This window comes from Suricata suricatta, chromosome 7, assembly GCF_006229205.1.
Source record: "Suricata suricatta isolate VVHF042 chromosome 7, meerkat_22Aug2017_6uvM2_HiC, whole genome shotgun sequence".
Lineage (NCBI taxonomy): Eukaryota > Metazoa > Chordata > Mammalia > Carnivora > Herpestidae > Suricata > Suricata suricatta.
In genome coordinates, this window is record NC_043706.1 from 68166515 (window position 1) to 68183481 (window position 16967).

At 35.6% G+C, this 16967-nt stretch overlaps 1 long non-coding RNA gene across 1 annotated transcript; it reads right to left on the reverse strand.

The window, feature by feature from the left end:
- Positions 1–1707: 1707 nt before the first annotated feature.
- On the reverse strand, positions 1708–13119 carry LOC115296626. The gene is made up of 3 exons (XR_003910964.1): positions 13043–13119; positions 1832–1915; positions 1708–1747 (listed from the first exon to the last, which is right to left on the reverse strand). It is a non-coding gene; the product is annotated as an uncharacterized LOC115296626 (long non-coding RNA).
- Between the last annotated feature and the right edge of the window lie 3848 nt (positions 13120–16967).

Consider the following 16967-nt stretch of genomic DNA (forward strand, 5'->3'; position numbering starts at 1 on the left):
TCAATGTTGGAACCTCTCAATCTTACTCATTGGAACTCCTCTGTCTACACTCACTCCTTTGTTGAACTAATCAGGCTCTGTAGCTTTAAATACTCTTCATACACTGATAAGCCCCAATTAGTATGTTCTATCTGCATGCTCCCTGAGACCCCAGATGTATACATCCAGCAATCATTTGACATCACCATTTCGTTGTTTGACAGTTATCTCAAATTTAACAAGTCTAACTTGACTCCTGTCCCCTGCACCCCTCCCATATCTGTTCCACAAACAACCATCATCATCAGTAACGTCATAATTCTATGTGTTTATGCCAAAACCTTGGAACATGGCTGGCCCTCTGTTGCCTAACCCATCAGTAAAATTCTGCTCACTCTAACTTCAAAGCATATCCAAAATCCTGCCACTTCTCACCACATTTATTGCCACCACTCTAGCTCAGGTCATCATCATCTCTTGCTTATCCACTCCTAACTGGTGTTTCTGCTTCTGCCTATCCCTTCAAGATACTATGCAGCAGCCAGAGTGATTTACTTAAAAAGTAAGTTTAATAATGTCTGCTGAAAACCTTCCAAGGCCTTTCCATTTCATTCTGAATCAAAATCAAAATCCTTAGCATGGCTAAGGGGTTTGATCCCTTGCCTCCTCTCCAACCTTGTTTCCTAACAGTCTTTCCTTTCTATCCCACCTCTCAACTCCACTTCAGCAACACGACTCCTTGCTGTTCCTTGAACACATTAAGCACACTCCTACTTAGGACCTTTCTCACTTGCAGCTCTCTCCATCTGAACTGCTCTTCTTTTAGAGATCTACATGGCTTACTCCCTCACTTCTTTCAGGTTTCTGCGTGAATATCATCTTCTCATAAAGATATTCCCTTAACACTCTTCAACTTCTAGGTGAAGATGGAAGACTGAACACATGCATTTCCTTCAGCACTCTCCTCAAACTTCATGAAATGGCAGATAAGCCAATTGAAGCTTTTTAAGTCCATGAACTCACAAAGACAAAGACAAAGACAACAAGCGAAGAGGCACTAATAACAAAATTTTGGAGGCTGGAAAGGAGATATAACAGAAAACACATCACATACACACTCCTCTCCATTCCTTTTATTTTATTTTTCTTAATAGCACTCAACCTAGATAAATGTAGATACATATAAACACAAGACATCTATTTACTTTTCAATTTTTTGTGGTCTCCCCACCCCCTGCCCCAAGAATGTAAGCTGTATGACAATGGTCTTTTCAGTTGACTTCCGTGTTGTATTCTAAGATTTTGATACATACAGATATTCAATACAAATTTTTTGACTGAATAACTGTGTAGTCTGGGCAAGGTGAAGTTTGGAGAAAGTGTGGGATTGTGGCAATCAAGAATTCTGATTTGGATATTAAATCTGAGGTACCTGTTATTAATCCAGGTGAAGATATCAAGTAGGAATCTGTATATCAGGGACTGAATGCAGAATGCAGAGGTCAGGGCTAAATGTATACATTTTATTTATTTATTTATTTATTTATTTATTTATTTATTTTAATGTTTATTTATTTTTGAGAGAGAGAGGGGGGTGCAGAGGGTAGGGGGTGGTGGGGCAGTGAGAGAAGGAGACACAGAATCTGAAGCAGACTCCAGGCTCTGAGCTGTCAACATACAGCCCAACTTGGGACTCGAATCCACCAGTCATGAGATCTTGACCTGAACCAAAGTTGGACGCTTAACCAGCTGAGCCATCCAAGTGCTCCTAAATACATGCATTTTGGAGTCATTAACATCAGGACTAGGTGAGATCACCTGAGGGAGTATGAACATAAAAAGAGAACAATACCAAACTCTTGAGTCCTAGAAGACTCCATCATTTAGAGGCCAGGCAACTTGTGGTCTCCAAACCTTTAGAATCACATAGGATTATCTGTAAGAAGAAGAAAAAATAATTTAAATTGAGCAATGAGAAATAAGGTACTTATTTATTTATAAATTATATTTATAATTGTACAAATATGTACATTATAAAATACAAAGACATAGATATTAAAAAAGAATGAACTGAAGGACTTCCAGTTAAAGAGGAAGTATTGAGCACATGCATTTTTCAGCTCCCTTCTGAAGACCATCTAGCGATAGTCAAATGGATTTTTAAAAATAAAGTATAAACCCACAAGGACAAAGAGAACACGAGTAAAACAATAGCATCAGAATACAGGAAGCTGGAAAAAGGAAAGATGAATGGCAAATAACTTTGACTCAGAAAGCTGAAATGTGGTGGGGAAAAGCCAAGCAGCAGCCTGATTTACAATGCAGAATCCTGTCCCTATCCCCTCCCCAAAGACTCAGGAATCAGTGTCCAGGACCTCTGGTAAAGAAGGTAAATGTTAGGCAATAACAGACTTGTCTGAAAGTCTATTTAAGAAGCAACTACACCCAGAGAAACCTCCACCAGTCTGCATTGCAGGTGACTAACCCCCTTGCAACAGACGAGCTTTAGTTTCTGGAGAGGATTAATTAGAGAGTCTTGACAAAAGAACCACAGACACACTTGAGGATGGGAATCCCAAAAGAAAAAAAGGTAGATTGAGTCAAAATTAACATCAGAATGCTTAAAATTGAAATATCAAGAAGGAGCTCTATACGTTTCTTAGGAATACAGGCAAATAACAAAATGAACACTATTTTGATGGGTAGCAATGATTACCAATGAATTCACCAATGTAAAGGGAACTTGAAAAGGTGAATGCTATATAGACTATTCTTCATTTCTTAGAGTCATTTAAAATATTTATTTCTATTTCTTTTCAAGTGCGTGGATTGTTTGAACATTATCTCAGTACATGAATGCAGACATTTTAAGTAATTGCATTTGCTATATCCTGGATTGAAAGTAGGCATAAATATTGATTTCTTCTGTTCTATGTAACTAACAACACAGACTCTGCTTTGAGTATCTGGCATCACCAAAACTTATTCATATAGTTCACATGATATATGTATATATGAGAGAAACAATCCTTAGAGATGAAATAATAATATCTTGCTTTTATAGTATTAAATTTTGATATTTACATACTTTGATTATCCAACGTATTCTATGCTTCATTCACTCTGAAGCTGTCTTTGTTATTGGAAATCACAATGCTTTTATTATTCTTTGCCTGTAATGTCCTTTTCCTCCCATATGCCCAAGAGCTCCGCCTTACCTTTCAAGAACTATCTCAAGTATGACCTCCTTCTTTAAGGGCTTCTTTGACTTCCCTCAGCTGTTATTGTTCCATTATTTATGCAATATAGTACCTCGTTGTCACTTCCATCATATCAGTCCCTGCATTGTTTTAAAATTATATTTATAAGTCTGCTAACTCTCTTAATCCAGGTACTATGTATTATTTATATATGTAGTCTGTTAACCTACCCTAGAGCTGGACACACAGGTGTTATTTAGTAAATGTTTAACTGGATGTTTGGAAATGATTTTGTGTTCATTATCTCCTTTGATTTTCCTAGATTCAATCAGTCACTAGATCCTAGTGCTCTAATATTTATTATATCTATTACTTCTTGGATATAATATACCATGCTAGTATCTACTGACAAGAATTCATGTTCTTGCTGTATGCTGTTGGGACTACTGGCATCTTAACCTGACTTTGGTCCCTAATCTCTCTCTCTTCCAGTTAATACTATATTTGACCATCAGAATGACTTAAACACAAATTTTACCATGTTCTATATACCTTTGATAGGGAAAAATCTGCTATAAGATGGCTGACAGGACTGATAGGGAAAATTCCTGTCCCTGACCAAAAGACTTCCCTTCCAGGTTCTTCTTCTTACCCTGCTTATTGTGTGCCAAATTACTACTAATGAGGATTGTGGAAGTAACAGAGTATAAATCGTTCCCTCTGCTTATGCTTGGGACTCAGACCTCTGGAGATCGATCTCTGATCCTGCTGGTATAAAATAGATTTCCTGCCTTCCAAGGTCTCTGAGTGCTGCTTGGTTCTTCTGCTGGGTGATCCAGACCAGATTCCATAACACTTTTAAACCTTTAAGTTGGCTATATGACAGATAGGATAAAGTAAAAATGAGTATATTTATTCTCCTGCTTTAAACAATTAGAAACAAGATAAAACCATTTTTAGCCATTTAGACAATAGGCGGTACAAGACACTGACCCTAGAGAGAAGGGCAACTAATAAAGTGAGCCACTTTATTGCTCTAGCTTATTGCCTGGGAAAAATTTTCAGCCATAGCAAACTAAGAGAGAACCAGGACAAGCTTGTCCATCTTGCTCAGTTGAAAAGACAGAGTTTGGAGTTCAGAGAGATGAAAGTAGCTAGAATTTGTGAAGCAAAATACTGAATAGGTGAGAGCTTCAGCTGGGTGGTCGGAGACTTGCTCCAGAAGGCTTCTGAGGGTTCCTTGAAGATCTTGAGGCTGAATATTGATCTGCGAATGTATGGAAGGAACTGCCTGGGGCTGAAGAAAAACTGTGAGGAAGGAAGAGGCTGAAGAATACTTGAGCTCACATAAGCAAGTGGTAGTCTGTGTTCTAAATAACTGAGTGGAACAACCTCCTAATGCACAGACATTGAATAAATCCTCAGAAGGATGGTGTCTCAGGAATGGGGACTCATTAGCCTGCACTAAAGGTTATTCTAGGTCTGCTTCAGAAAGCTTAAAAGCAAACCACAAAAGGATCAAACTGATTCCAAGCCACAAAGCCCAATAATACTTAAATGAATACAACATCCAGTGTCTAACAATGTAAAATTAATTACATTAGTATTCAATCAAATATTTCCAAGCATGCAAAAAATGCAACTCATAAGCAGGAGAAAAAAATCAAACAATAAATACAGACCCAGAGATAAGAGAGATAATAGAATTAACTGACAAGGATGTTAAAATAGCTATTATAAATATATTTCATATGTTCAAGATAGTAAAGGAAAACATGAAGATGAGAATGAGAAAAATGGAAGGTATTAAAAAACAAATAAGCTTCAGATTTGAAACAGACATAATCTGAAATGAAAAGTAATCAAATGAGATTAATAGCATATTACTCACTATAGAAAAAAGATTAGTGAACTTGATAATGCAGTAATAGAAACTATCCAGAATGAAATAAAGAGAAGTCATATGTATTTATTTATTTAGAGCACAAATGGGGAAGGAGCAGAGAGAGGAGAAGGAAATCCCAAACAGGCTCTGAACTGTCAGCACAGAGTCTGACATGGGGCTTGAACTTATGAAGCAAGAGATCATGACTTGAGTCAAAGCTGGACACTCAACTGACTGAGTCACCCATGTGCCCAGGAAATCATTTTAAAACATAAACATAAGATTAATGAGTTGTGTGACAATATCAAATAGTCTAATAATACATGTATCATTGGAGTACCAGAAGGGGAGGGCAAAACAGAAAAAACATTTTAGAAAGTAATGGCCACAGATTTGATGACAATCATTCACCCACAGATTCAAGAACCTTTTATTTATGATCCTCTATAAACAAAAATATGATGAAAATTACATTAAGGCACATCATAATCAAATTTCTAAAAATCAGTGGGGTGCCAGGGTGGCTCAGTCAGTTAAGTGTCTGACTTTGGCTCAGGTCATGATCTCATAGTCTGTGAGTTCAAGCTCTGCATCAGGCTCTGTACTGACAGCTCAGAGCCTGGAGCCTGCTTCAGATTCTGTGTCTCCCTCTCTCTCTCTCTCGCCACTTCCCCACTCACACTTTGTCTCTCTTTCTCTCTCTCTCTTTCAAAAATAAATAAATATTTTAAAATTTAAAAAAAAATTACTTAAAATGATTAAATGAAATCTTAAGAGCATCCATAGATAAAGAACACATTATGTTCAGAAGAATACAGATAAAAATGGCAGAAGACTTCTGATCAGAAAACACGCAGACCAAAAGATAATAGAGGACCTTGATTAATGAAATGAAACCAAAAGAAAAAAATTTTTAACCTAGATTTCTATACCCAGAAAAAAAAACCTTTTTGAAAAATATCTTATAACAATGAAGAAAACTTCTGCTTTTTTCTTCCAATGTATAAAGCTACAAAGAATACTGTTTTTATCATAACAATGAAAACAAGTTTTTTTACAATGAGTTACAAACTCAAATTTTCTGAACCCATCAGAGAGCTAAGATTACCAGGCAACCATGAGCTCTGCAATCAAAAGCAGACAGACCTCTCCAAAGAGATGGAGACTGTGAGAATTGGCTCGTCTGTGGCATAACATGGGAAAAAGAGATGATATACACCATTAAAATATGTAAGAAGAGTTTAGTTAAAAAATTAAGAAATTAATAAAAAGGCTATGTGTGCGCTAGCATGAGAGCATATCTACTTGAGAGCCACAAACACAAGGTTAGTGTGTACCAACCTGCAAACCTTTTTTTGTGGTTTCCAGTGTGAGATCACACACAAAAAATTATGGGCAGGACAAGAGACCAGAAAGAGGTTCCTTTAGTGGTGCATGATCACTGAAGGGGATTGGGTGTTTCAGTGCAAAAGACATGAAGCTTCCTTCTCCTGAATCTTTTACTCCTATGAAATAAAAGCTTTAAATCATGGAGTTAGAAGCAGTAAACTCTGATACTCTCAGGACACGTTTGAAGTACCACAGGTGGCTTGTGATTGGGTAAAAGAAAACTATCTTATGCTTATAATAAAGAGTCACAAAATAGTTCTAGTTCACAGATCCTTTATCAATCAATACCATTAAAGTTCTCCTGTTACTGGGGTGGAGGGGGAGGTGCAGGGAAGTGGAGTCTGGAAATATCTGAACAAGACCTATTAAGGATACAATGCACCATTTGACTGTTGTGGGGAAGAGAGACAAGATCATGAGAAATCCCCATCTCGAAGAATGAGGCACAGAGAGTTTAACTAAGACTGAGCTGGAACAGGACAACAGAGAAGTTTCCTGCCCCCTCCCCAGATAGCAAGCATTGAATAATAATCAATAACAGGCTACCACGGGGGAGGAAGCAAGATGGTGGGGAAAGATCTCCAATGTGTCATAGTTGCACAGGGAAGACTGAAAGCTCAGGGTATATCAGCATCATTGGAAAAAACATTCAGCACAGAGTCCCCAACCTTAACCACAAGATAAGCCTAAAGGACATTGAAACTGATAGAAAACTGTAATCATACAAGCAATAAAACCAAAACCAGTCCAACTTTTCTGATGAGGTTGAATCAACCCTAAAAACACAGTCCAGTAGAAGAAGAGGTGTGCCTATTTCCAAATATAAGTAACATCTACTTCAATTTCTTTTCTTTTCTTTTTTTTTTTTTTTTTAAGAGAGAGTGCACAAGTAAGCTAGGGGCAAAGAGAAAGGGAGAGAGAGAGAGAGAGAGAGAGAGAGAGAGAGAGAGGAGAATTCCATGAGGGGTAGAGAGAGAAGTGGGGCTCACTCAAAGCAGGGCTTGTGTTCACCCAAAGCAGGGCTTGAACTCACCTGAAGGATGGCTCATGCTCACCCAAAGTTAGGCTCAAGCTTACCTGGTGTGGGACTCGAACTTATCAACCATGAGATCATGACCTGAGCTGAAGTCAGATGCTTCACTTACTAAGCCACCCAGGTGCTTTCTACTTCAATTTCTACTGTTCTACATATAAAGTCCAGTATTCAATATAAATTATCAGACACATAAAAAGCTAAGAAAAGGCAACCCATTATTAAAGCAACTAACAGAATCAGAATCAGAGGTGACATAGAGATCAGAAATCATGAAGTGAATTTAAAATAACTATTTTTAAAATGCTAGAGGTTCTATTTGAAAAGGTGGGCAATATACACAAGCACATAAGAAATTTTAGCAGAGAAGTGAAAACTACAAGAAAGAGTTTAATAAAATGCTAGAATTAAAAAAAAAAACCAACCCTCCAAAGCAACAGAGATATATGCTTTCAATGTGTTCCTCGTTTGACTTGATACAGGAAACAATCAGTGAACTTGAAAACAGCTGAATAAAAATTATCCTCACTAAAACACACAGAAAAAAGGCACCTGGGTGGTTCAGTCTGTTAAACAATGGACTTCAGCTCAGGTCATGATCACACGGTTCATGAATTGGAGCCCCATACCAGGTTCTCTGCTGTCAGCACGGAGCCTGCTCTAGATTCTCTGTCCCCCTCTTTCTCTGTCCCTATCCCATTCATGCTCTCTCTCTCATTCCCCCTCCCAAAGTCCCATTAAAAAAATAAAACACACAGTGGGAAAAGCATAACAGAGTATCCAAGAACTGCATCAATATAAAAATGGTTTAACATACATATAACTGGACTTGGAGAAAGAGAGAAGGATAATGGGGTAAAATGTGTTTTGGAAAATATAATGGCCAAAATTAGTTAAAGAAGACAAATTAGATCCAAAAATCTCACAGTATACCAAAAATCCCAAAAAATACAAAAAATGAATACCTAAATATGTTATCTTCAAAGTGTGTAAAACTTAAAACAAAGAAACAACTTTAAAGGTCTCAAGAGAAAATGCACTCACACACACACACATAAAAAGGAACGGAGAAGACAATTCAAGCAGATTTTACATCAGAAACTATGCAAGGCAAAATAAATGAAGTAACATTTTTAAAGTATTGAAGAAAAAAACTGTCAACCTGGGATATTTTACCAAAAAAAACCCTATCATACAAATATAAAAGCAAAATAAATTTTTTTCATAGAAATGAAAGCTGAATGAAATTATTACCAATGAACTTGTGATATAAGACATGGTAAAGGAAATTCTTCATGCAGAAGGAAAATGATATCACACGGAAACCTAGGCTATCTAAAGAAATGAGGAGCTCCAACAATAGTGAAAATAAAAGTAAATATGAAAGGCATTTCCCCATTTTAAATTGCTTGAAGGAACCATTGACTTCGAAAGCAAAAATAGAAGCAATGTATTGTGAGTTTATGTACATGTAAATGTATAATGTATGACAAAAATAACATAAATGAAGGGAGGAAGATATGGGAAATATGTTGCTATAAGATTCTTACACTATATAAAAAGAAGTAAAATATAGTTTAAAGGTAGGCTGTGGTAAACTAAAAATATATTTTAAACTCTTGGAAAACACTAAAAAATTTAAATATTATATGTAGCAAGTCAGCAATGGAGAAAAACGTAATAGTAAATTAATTCAAAAGCAAGCAGAGAAAGAGAAGCAAAAGGGGAAAAATAACAAATAGAAGCCAATCAGCAAGATGGTAGATTTTAATTAAATCATATTAACAATGAAATTGAATGAAAATGATCTAGACCAGTGTTGTCTGATAGAAATATAATATGAATAAGGTATATAATTTGAAGTTTTTTAGTAGCCACATTAAAGAAAACTAAAAGAAACAGATGAAGTTAATTTTAATAATATATGTGACATAATCTATACAATATATTATTATTTTAACAGATAGTCATCATAAAAAGTATAATAAGATATTTTACATTCTGTTTGTTAACATGCTGTGAGTATTACACACTTACACTACATCTCAGTTCAGACCAGCAATATTTCAAGTTGTCCAAAGGCAAATGTGGCTAGTTGCTATCTTACTGGAAAATGCAGATCTAACTAACCATGCAAGTTAAGATTATTTGACTAGATTAAAAGCAAGACCTAACTAAATGTTATTTACAAGAAACCCACTTAAAATGTAAAAACTTAGGTAAGTTAAAAGTAGAAGGATGGAAAAAAGGCTAAAGAATGGAAGAACATCTACTTTAAAAAAATTAATCAAAAGAAAGCTGAATTCACTACATTAACATCAAATAAAGAATTCATAATAAGAAAAAGAAACATTACATAATGATAAGGAGCCAGTTAACTACATACATATAACATAATGTATATGAACCTAATAATAGCTTCAAAATGCATAAAGCAAAAAGTGGTAGAACTGGAAGGAGAAATAGACAAAAATACAACTAAATTTAGATATTTCAACACTTATTTCTTAGTGATTGATAAGAAAATTGAGAGTGAATTATTGAGAATATAGAAGACCTGGACAATACTAATAACCAACTTGTTTTAGTTGACCTTTATAGAGTGCTCCACCTGAAAACAGCAGAACACATATTCTTTTCAAGTGCACATGGAACATCCACTAAGATAGAGCAGATTTTAGGCTACAAAATAAACCTTAGTAAATTTATTTATTTATTTATTTTTAATGTATATTCATTTTTTGAGACAGAGAGACCTACCATGAGTGGGGGAGGGGCCGAGAGAGAGGAAGACAGAATCTGAAGCAGACTCCAGGCTCTGAGCTGTCAGCACAGAGCCCCACGCTGGGCCCTAACTAATGAAATGTAAGATCCTGACCTGAGCCGAGATTGGACCCTTAAGTGACTGAGGCACCCAGATGCCCCAAACCTTAGTAAATTTAAAAGAGTTGAAATAATGTAAGATATGGTTTCTAACCACAATGGAATTAAGCTAAAAACTGATAACAGAAGATAATCTGTAAAATTCTCAAATACTTGGAAGTTATACAACATACTTATAAATACCAGTTAAAGAAGAAGTCACAAAGGGAATTAGTAAATATTTTGAACTGCATGAAAGTGACTACACAACATATCAAGATTTGTGGAGCACAGCAAAGGTAGTATTTTATTTACAAAATTTATAAATTTATATCATTAAATGTTCATATTGGAAATGAAGAAAATTCTTAAATCAATGATCTAAGCTTTTACTTTAAGAAACTAGCAAGAGAAGAGCAAATTAAACCCAAAGCAAATAGAAGAAAGGAAATAATAAATAGCATAAAGCAATAAAATAGAAAAGAGAAAAATAATTTTCAAAATCAGTGAAACCAAACACTGATCTTAGAAAAATGAGTAAAATTTATTAACCTCTAGCTATGCTGGTCAAGAAGAAAAAAGAGGGGTGCCTGGGTGGCTCAGTCTAAGCGTCTGACTTTGCCACGAGTCATGATCTCGCGGTTCCTGGGTTGAAGCCCGCGTTGGGCTAGCTCAGAGCCTGGAGCCTGTCTTCGGATTCTGTATCTCCCTTTCTCTTTAACCCTCCCCTCTCTCTCTGTCCCTCAAAAATAAATAAAAAACATTTAAATTTAAAAAAAACAAAAAGAAAAAAGAAAAGACAAACAATATCAAAACCATGAAAATTGACATCACTGCAGATCATATATTAAAGGTATAATAAGTATTTATGAAAACTTTAACTTAGATGAAATGAAAAAATTCCTTGAAAGTAAAATATCAAAGTTTACTCAAGAAGAAATAAGTAACTGGAATAGCTAGTGTTTATCAAAGAAAATGAATTTATAGTTAAAAATCTGTACCTAAAGAAGACTCCAGGCCCAGGTGACTTCACTGGCAAATTACATCAAGTATTTTCAATGAAATAATACAAATTTTATTCAAACTCCTAAAAAAAAAAAATAGGAGAGGAGGGAATGCTTCCCAACTGATTTTATCAGGCTAGCACTACCTTAATAATAAAATGTGACAAAGACATAACAAGGTGGAAAAATACAGACCAATATCTCTCAAGAACATAGATGCAAAATCATCATCATAATATTAGCAAATCAAATACAGGAAAAAATAATACAATATATCAGAACCAAAAGTAGCTTCTCTTGGAAACGCAAGAATGATTCAACATTAGAGAAATCAATCAATGTGGGGTGCCTCTGTGGTGCAGTTGCTTAAACATCTGACTCTTGATCTTGGTTCAGGTCATGATCTCACGGTTTGTGAGTTTGAGCCCTGCATTGGGCTGTGTGCTGACAACACAGAACCTATTTGGGATTCTGTCTCTCATTCTCTCTGTTCCCTCCCTGCTCCCCCCACCCCCCGACCCCAGCTTGTGCTCTCTCTCTCCCTCTGAAAATAAATAAATAAACCTAAAGATAAAAAGAAAATCAATGTAATTCACCATACACCATACACCATTAAGAAACAAAGAAGAAAATTATGATGAAGACAAATAATAGATGAAGACAAAAGCATTTGACAAAATTAAACAGCGAGTCATTATGACAATTTCCAGAAAATCAGGAATTAAAGGAAACTTTCTCAATCTGATAACAAGAGACTACAATACAACCTGTGGCTAACATGATACCTCATGGTGCAAAACTATATGCTTTTCCTATAAGTTTGTGAACAGGCAAGGATATCTATTTTATTCAGCATCTATATGACTCAGCAGTTTCACTTCTAGAGATCTGCCCAAGAGAAATGAACACATATCTTTATAAAAACTTGTACGGGAATATTTATAGAAACTTTATTCATGATAGCTTCAAACTGGAATAATCAAAATACTGTCAGCTTGTGAATGAACAGATTGTGTGATATCCATATTATGGACCTCTACTAACCATAAAGATGAACAAAGTACTGACACACACAAGATTCTATAAGCCATTACGTAAGTAAGACAAGTCACAAAATGCTACATATTGTATTATTCCATCATACGTAATTCTAGAAAAGGCAAAACTATAGTGTTAACAAAGTGATCAACATTTCCAGGAGTGAGGGTCAGGAATTAAGTGCAAAGGGAGCATGCGGTAACTTTTCATGGTGATGGCAATCATGGAAAGCATATCATGATTGTGTTGTGTTTATACTATTGTATCCAATTGTTCAAATTCATTGAAGTACACACTTAAACTTGGTTAATTTTATTTATATAAACTGTACTTCAATAAAACTAACAAAAATGTTTCATAGGAAAAAAAAGTGAGAGAATATAGACCTTTCTTTCAGTGACTCTCCTTTGTTCATGGGTGAAGTTTGTTGAGTATTACAGTACCCATATGAGTGGGGGTAAGAGAAAGGCTGCTTCCAGGCATGGATGTGGAACAAGCAGGGAATAAGAGGAATTTTGGAAATGTATATAGAAGAGTGGCAAAAGGAATAAGCTAGCTTGGAAAATAGAGACGGAGTGACTAAGGAACTGTTAAGGGAGAGCCATTCTGACTATGGAACCACTAAAGGAGAACCAAATCTTATACTACTTACATATATTGAGCTGAGGCTTGCCTACCTCTTCATCCAACTTGCCTACTCTTTCTCTTTCTCTCTATTTTCACTCTTACTTCTCTGTTAACTCTTTCATATATTCTTTTGTGTGTTCTTCATAGCGCTGTACTTGGCACTGCCCTTTATTCACTTTATACCCTTTGTCCTCTTTAGGTCAATCATCCACCTCCATGGTTTTAATTATTATACCAAAGAGGGCAAAGCTGGGAAAAGCCACAGAGGTTCTTTCTTTCCTCCTTATTGTCAAGGGTTCTTAGGCAATAAGACTAGCTACCCGAATTGGGTTTGGGAATAAAGAAAGGAAAAAGAGGCATTTATGGAAGAAGGAAAGAATAGGCAAACATGAAGGAGAGGAAAACGTTTGTTGGTATTTCAAAATTATTACCCTTTCAGACAGAGTAGTAGTCTCTCTTAGCATCTTACATTTCTTCTCTGAAGAACATAATACACTTGAAAAAATTTAATATCTATTTTCCAGGCTAGCCTGTAATCTCTTTAGGGGTCTGTCTTATTCACTTCAGGATTTCCCCAAACCAAGCAAGGTAACTTGCACTTATTTATCTTAATAGCTGTTGTCTAACTAACTACCCAACCTCTTAAACTTGTTGCTTCATGCCCCTGTATTTGTTTCATGCCCCTGTATATTAATCTGTGTGGATTGTCCAATATTCCCAATTTCTTCCTAACCACATTCCAACCCTAATCCACCAGAAGAATTCCTATTTTTACTTCAAACCCCAGCTTAAACATCTTTAGAAAATCTTCCTGACTTCCTTTAACTGGAGGATTGCGCTACCCCCATACCTGTACAATCTTCCCTTGAAGCTGCATTGAAATGTTCTGCATTGAAATGATGTTTTCATGTCTGTTTTTCTTTCTTAGTTGATGCTGACCCTTTCATACCTGCCATAATAATTGTCAAATAGTAGACGCTTAACACATATTTGCTAAATGAATAATTTCTTTTCCCATCTATCATGTAATACATGCAGAGAAGTGTTATCCCTAGATAATTATTAGGTTTGTGAAGAGAATATGCCCCAAATTCTTTACATGGAAACCAGTTAAAAAACACAATGAATCAACTTCTACAAAGATGAGTGTCAAACTTCAAATCCTTCAAGAGAGCTGTTATTGGAATTTCTAACCGCTGCTATAATGACATTTAAATAAATAGTAAAGCAAACCAATTTTATCAAGTTCTCCAAAGAGAAAATAATAAATTTATGCCTACAATTCCTTTAACATTGGAGGGTAGCTGCATTAGTTTGGAAATAACTTAGTGCAAAGTTATGAAGAAATTTATGCAAAAGAACTTTTCATGTGACTGAATTCAATGTTGTGTAAGGCAAGTGCCTTACCTAAGTCAACTGTTTTTTTGTTTGTTTGTTTTTGGGGAGGTTTTTTTTTTTTGCCTACTTACTTCCAGAATTGGAGTTAAAATGTCATTATTGGGAAATTCTTAACCATGCAAACAAAAGAATTTAGTTAGTGTGTAGGACAAACAATGTGGGATTGTGTATAGTTTGTAAGTGCATTAGAACTGTATTTAGTTGAAATGTAAGGGCCTTAAGACAGGTACACAGAGGCCTCCACTTCTACAACTCTTACCAACATGCTAGAGAAAGGATGTATAGCGCAGAATTGGGCCTGAAGTTAACATATTCAACTCTCCCCAGTGACACCAAAATTTCAAAGCAGGTGACCTTACTGATGGAAATAAATATAGCTCTGATTGTTTGTTTATTTTTTAAACATGGATAATATAGAAACAAAAACTTCATCCCCTTCTTCCTGGTTATATATAAAATATCCTGTTACAAATACCTGAAAATCATTTTAGGTTGAGATGATAAATAGGAGAAAAGCCATAGATAAATGTGTGAACTGTTTATGATTTGCTAGTCTCAGGTTTCGAGGTGAGAATGGGGCAGGAAGGAACTAGAAGGAGATCTGAATTCTAGGTTCCAGTCAGCTATACTACTTGAGTCACTTAAGGAAAATTTAAATTCCTTTCTCATATGAAATAAGTCCTGCCTACCTGAAGCTCCTTGCACAGAGCCAAGACCCCCTTTATACCTTGTACATTCAGAAGGAACAAAATAGTGGCCACATAGGATCTTCCTCTTTCCTTTCCTTTCATTGAACTCAGTGAAGAGAATTCTCATGGAAACAGACAATCTACCAAGTTAGATTATTTCACTTCCACTGAAAGAACTTACTGCAAATTCCATTCCACTCTGATCAAGCCTTTCTTAGAATATATATCTAGAATTCGTACTAAATTGTCATATGCTTGTGTAAATGTTACCCTGAATTGTTTCTTTAACAAATTAGTCATTTATTCAGTAGACATTCTTCAACAAAATTTATTGAATACATTCTACAGACCAGGTATTGCACTGCTTAAGGTCTTTGCCCTCATGGAATACATAATCTGGTGGGAGAAGCATATCATGATAAATGAATGAGTATATACAACACCAAGAGCGAACCCCACTGTAAAGTATGGATTCTGGGTGATTATGATGTGTCAGGTGTAGGTTCGTCGATTGTAAAAATGTACCACTCTGGTGGGGGATGTTGGTGGTAATGGTAGAGGATGTGCATGTGTGGGGGTGGGGGATTATGGGAAATTTCTATACCTCCTCCCATTTTATCTGTGAACTTAAAACTGCTCTAAAAGTAAAGTCTTAAAAATATGTGTATAATAAAATAAACATATATAAAATAAACAAGTAAATGATAATGATTAAAGATCACAGTAAGTACAATGATAGAAATAATAGGGAATAAAAGAAAGCATGTGAAATGATAATGATTAAAAATCACAGTAAGTACAATGATAGAAATAATAGGGAATAAAAGAAAGCATGTGAAGTGATAATGATTAAAAAATCACAGTGAGTACAATGATGGAAATAATAGGGAAAAAAAGAAAGCATGTGAAGTGACTTATTTTACATTTGGGTTTCAGGGAAAGTCTCTCCAGGGGGTGATATTTAAGTTGGAATCTGAAGAATGAGAAAGAGCTAGCTAAGGTGTGAGTGAGTGAGTGTGTGTGTGTGTGTGTGTGTGTGTGTGTGTGTATGTGAGAGAGAGAGAGAGAGAGAAAGAGAGAGAGAGAGAGAGAGAGAGAGAGAGAGAGAATGTTCCAGATAGAGGAGAGATATGTGTAGACCCCTGAAATGGGAAGAAACAAGGCAAAATGAGAGGCTGAAAGAAGTCTAGTGAGTGATACCAGCAAGAGTTGAAATTTAAGAGGAAGAAGCATGATCATGCAGGACTGTATAAAACAAAGTAATCAGTCTGGATTTTATTCTACTGACATGGGAAACCACTGAAGGATTTTTCAGTAGGTATGTAATATGATTCTTTGTATCCTGAAAAGATTAGAGAATGCAAGAGTAAAAGGAGCCAGGTTAGGTCTGTCTTCTCGCCTGCAACTGATTTTATTTTTTGTTTTTATTTTTTTACAATATGAGATCTCTTCACTTTTAAATGTTGGTTTCCAAATGGAAATACAGTGCTGGCAAAATAAAACAAGGTTGCAACTAGATTTTAATAGTTACAAGAAAAGGTGTTGCCTCTTAGGGCCTATCCCTGGCACAGAAAAGGCATCCAATGCATGCTTATTAAATAATAAATGTAATTTTTACATTTTAATATCTGGTGCACTCTTTTAGTTTAGTAACATTTGTAATAGTAACTAAACAAAAGGTAAGTGCATTTAAAGACCTTTCCTTATGAGACTGACAACACCTGTTTTATTTTTACATCTAAAATTGGGTATCAAAAGAAAACTACATTCAGCCAGGCAAGGAAGATGAAGAGCAGAAGGATGAGAGATGACAATTTTTCCCTCTTGCCCGTGATCCTATTTCCTCCAACTCATTTCTCTGTG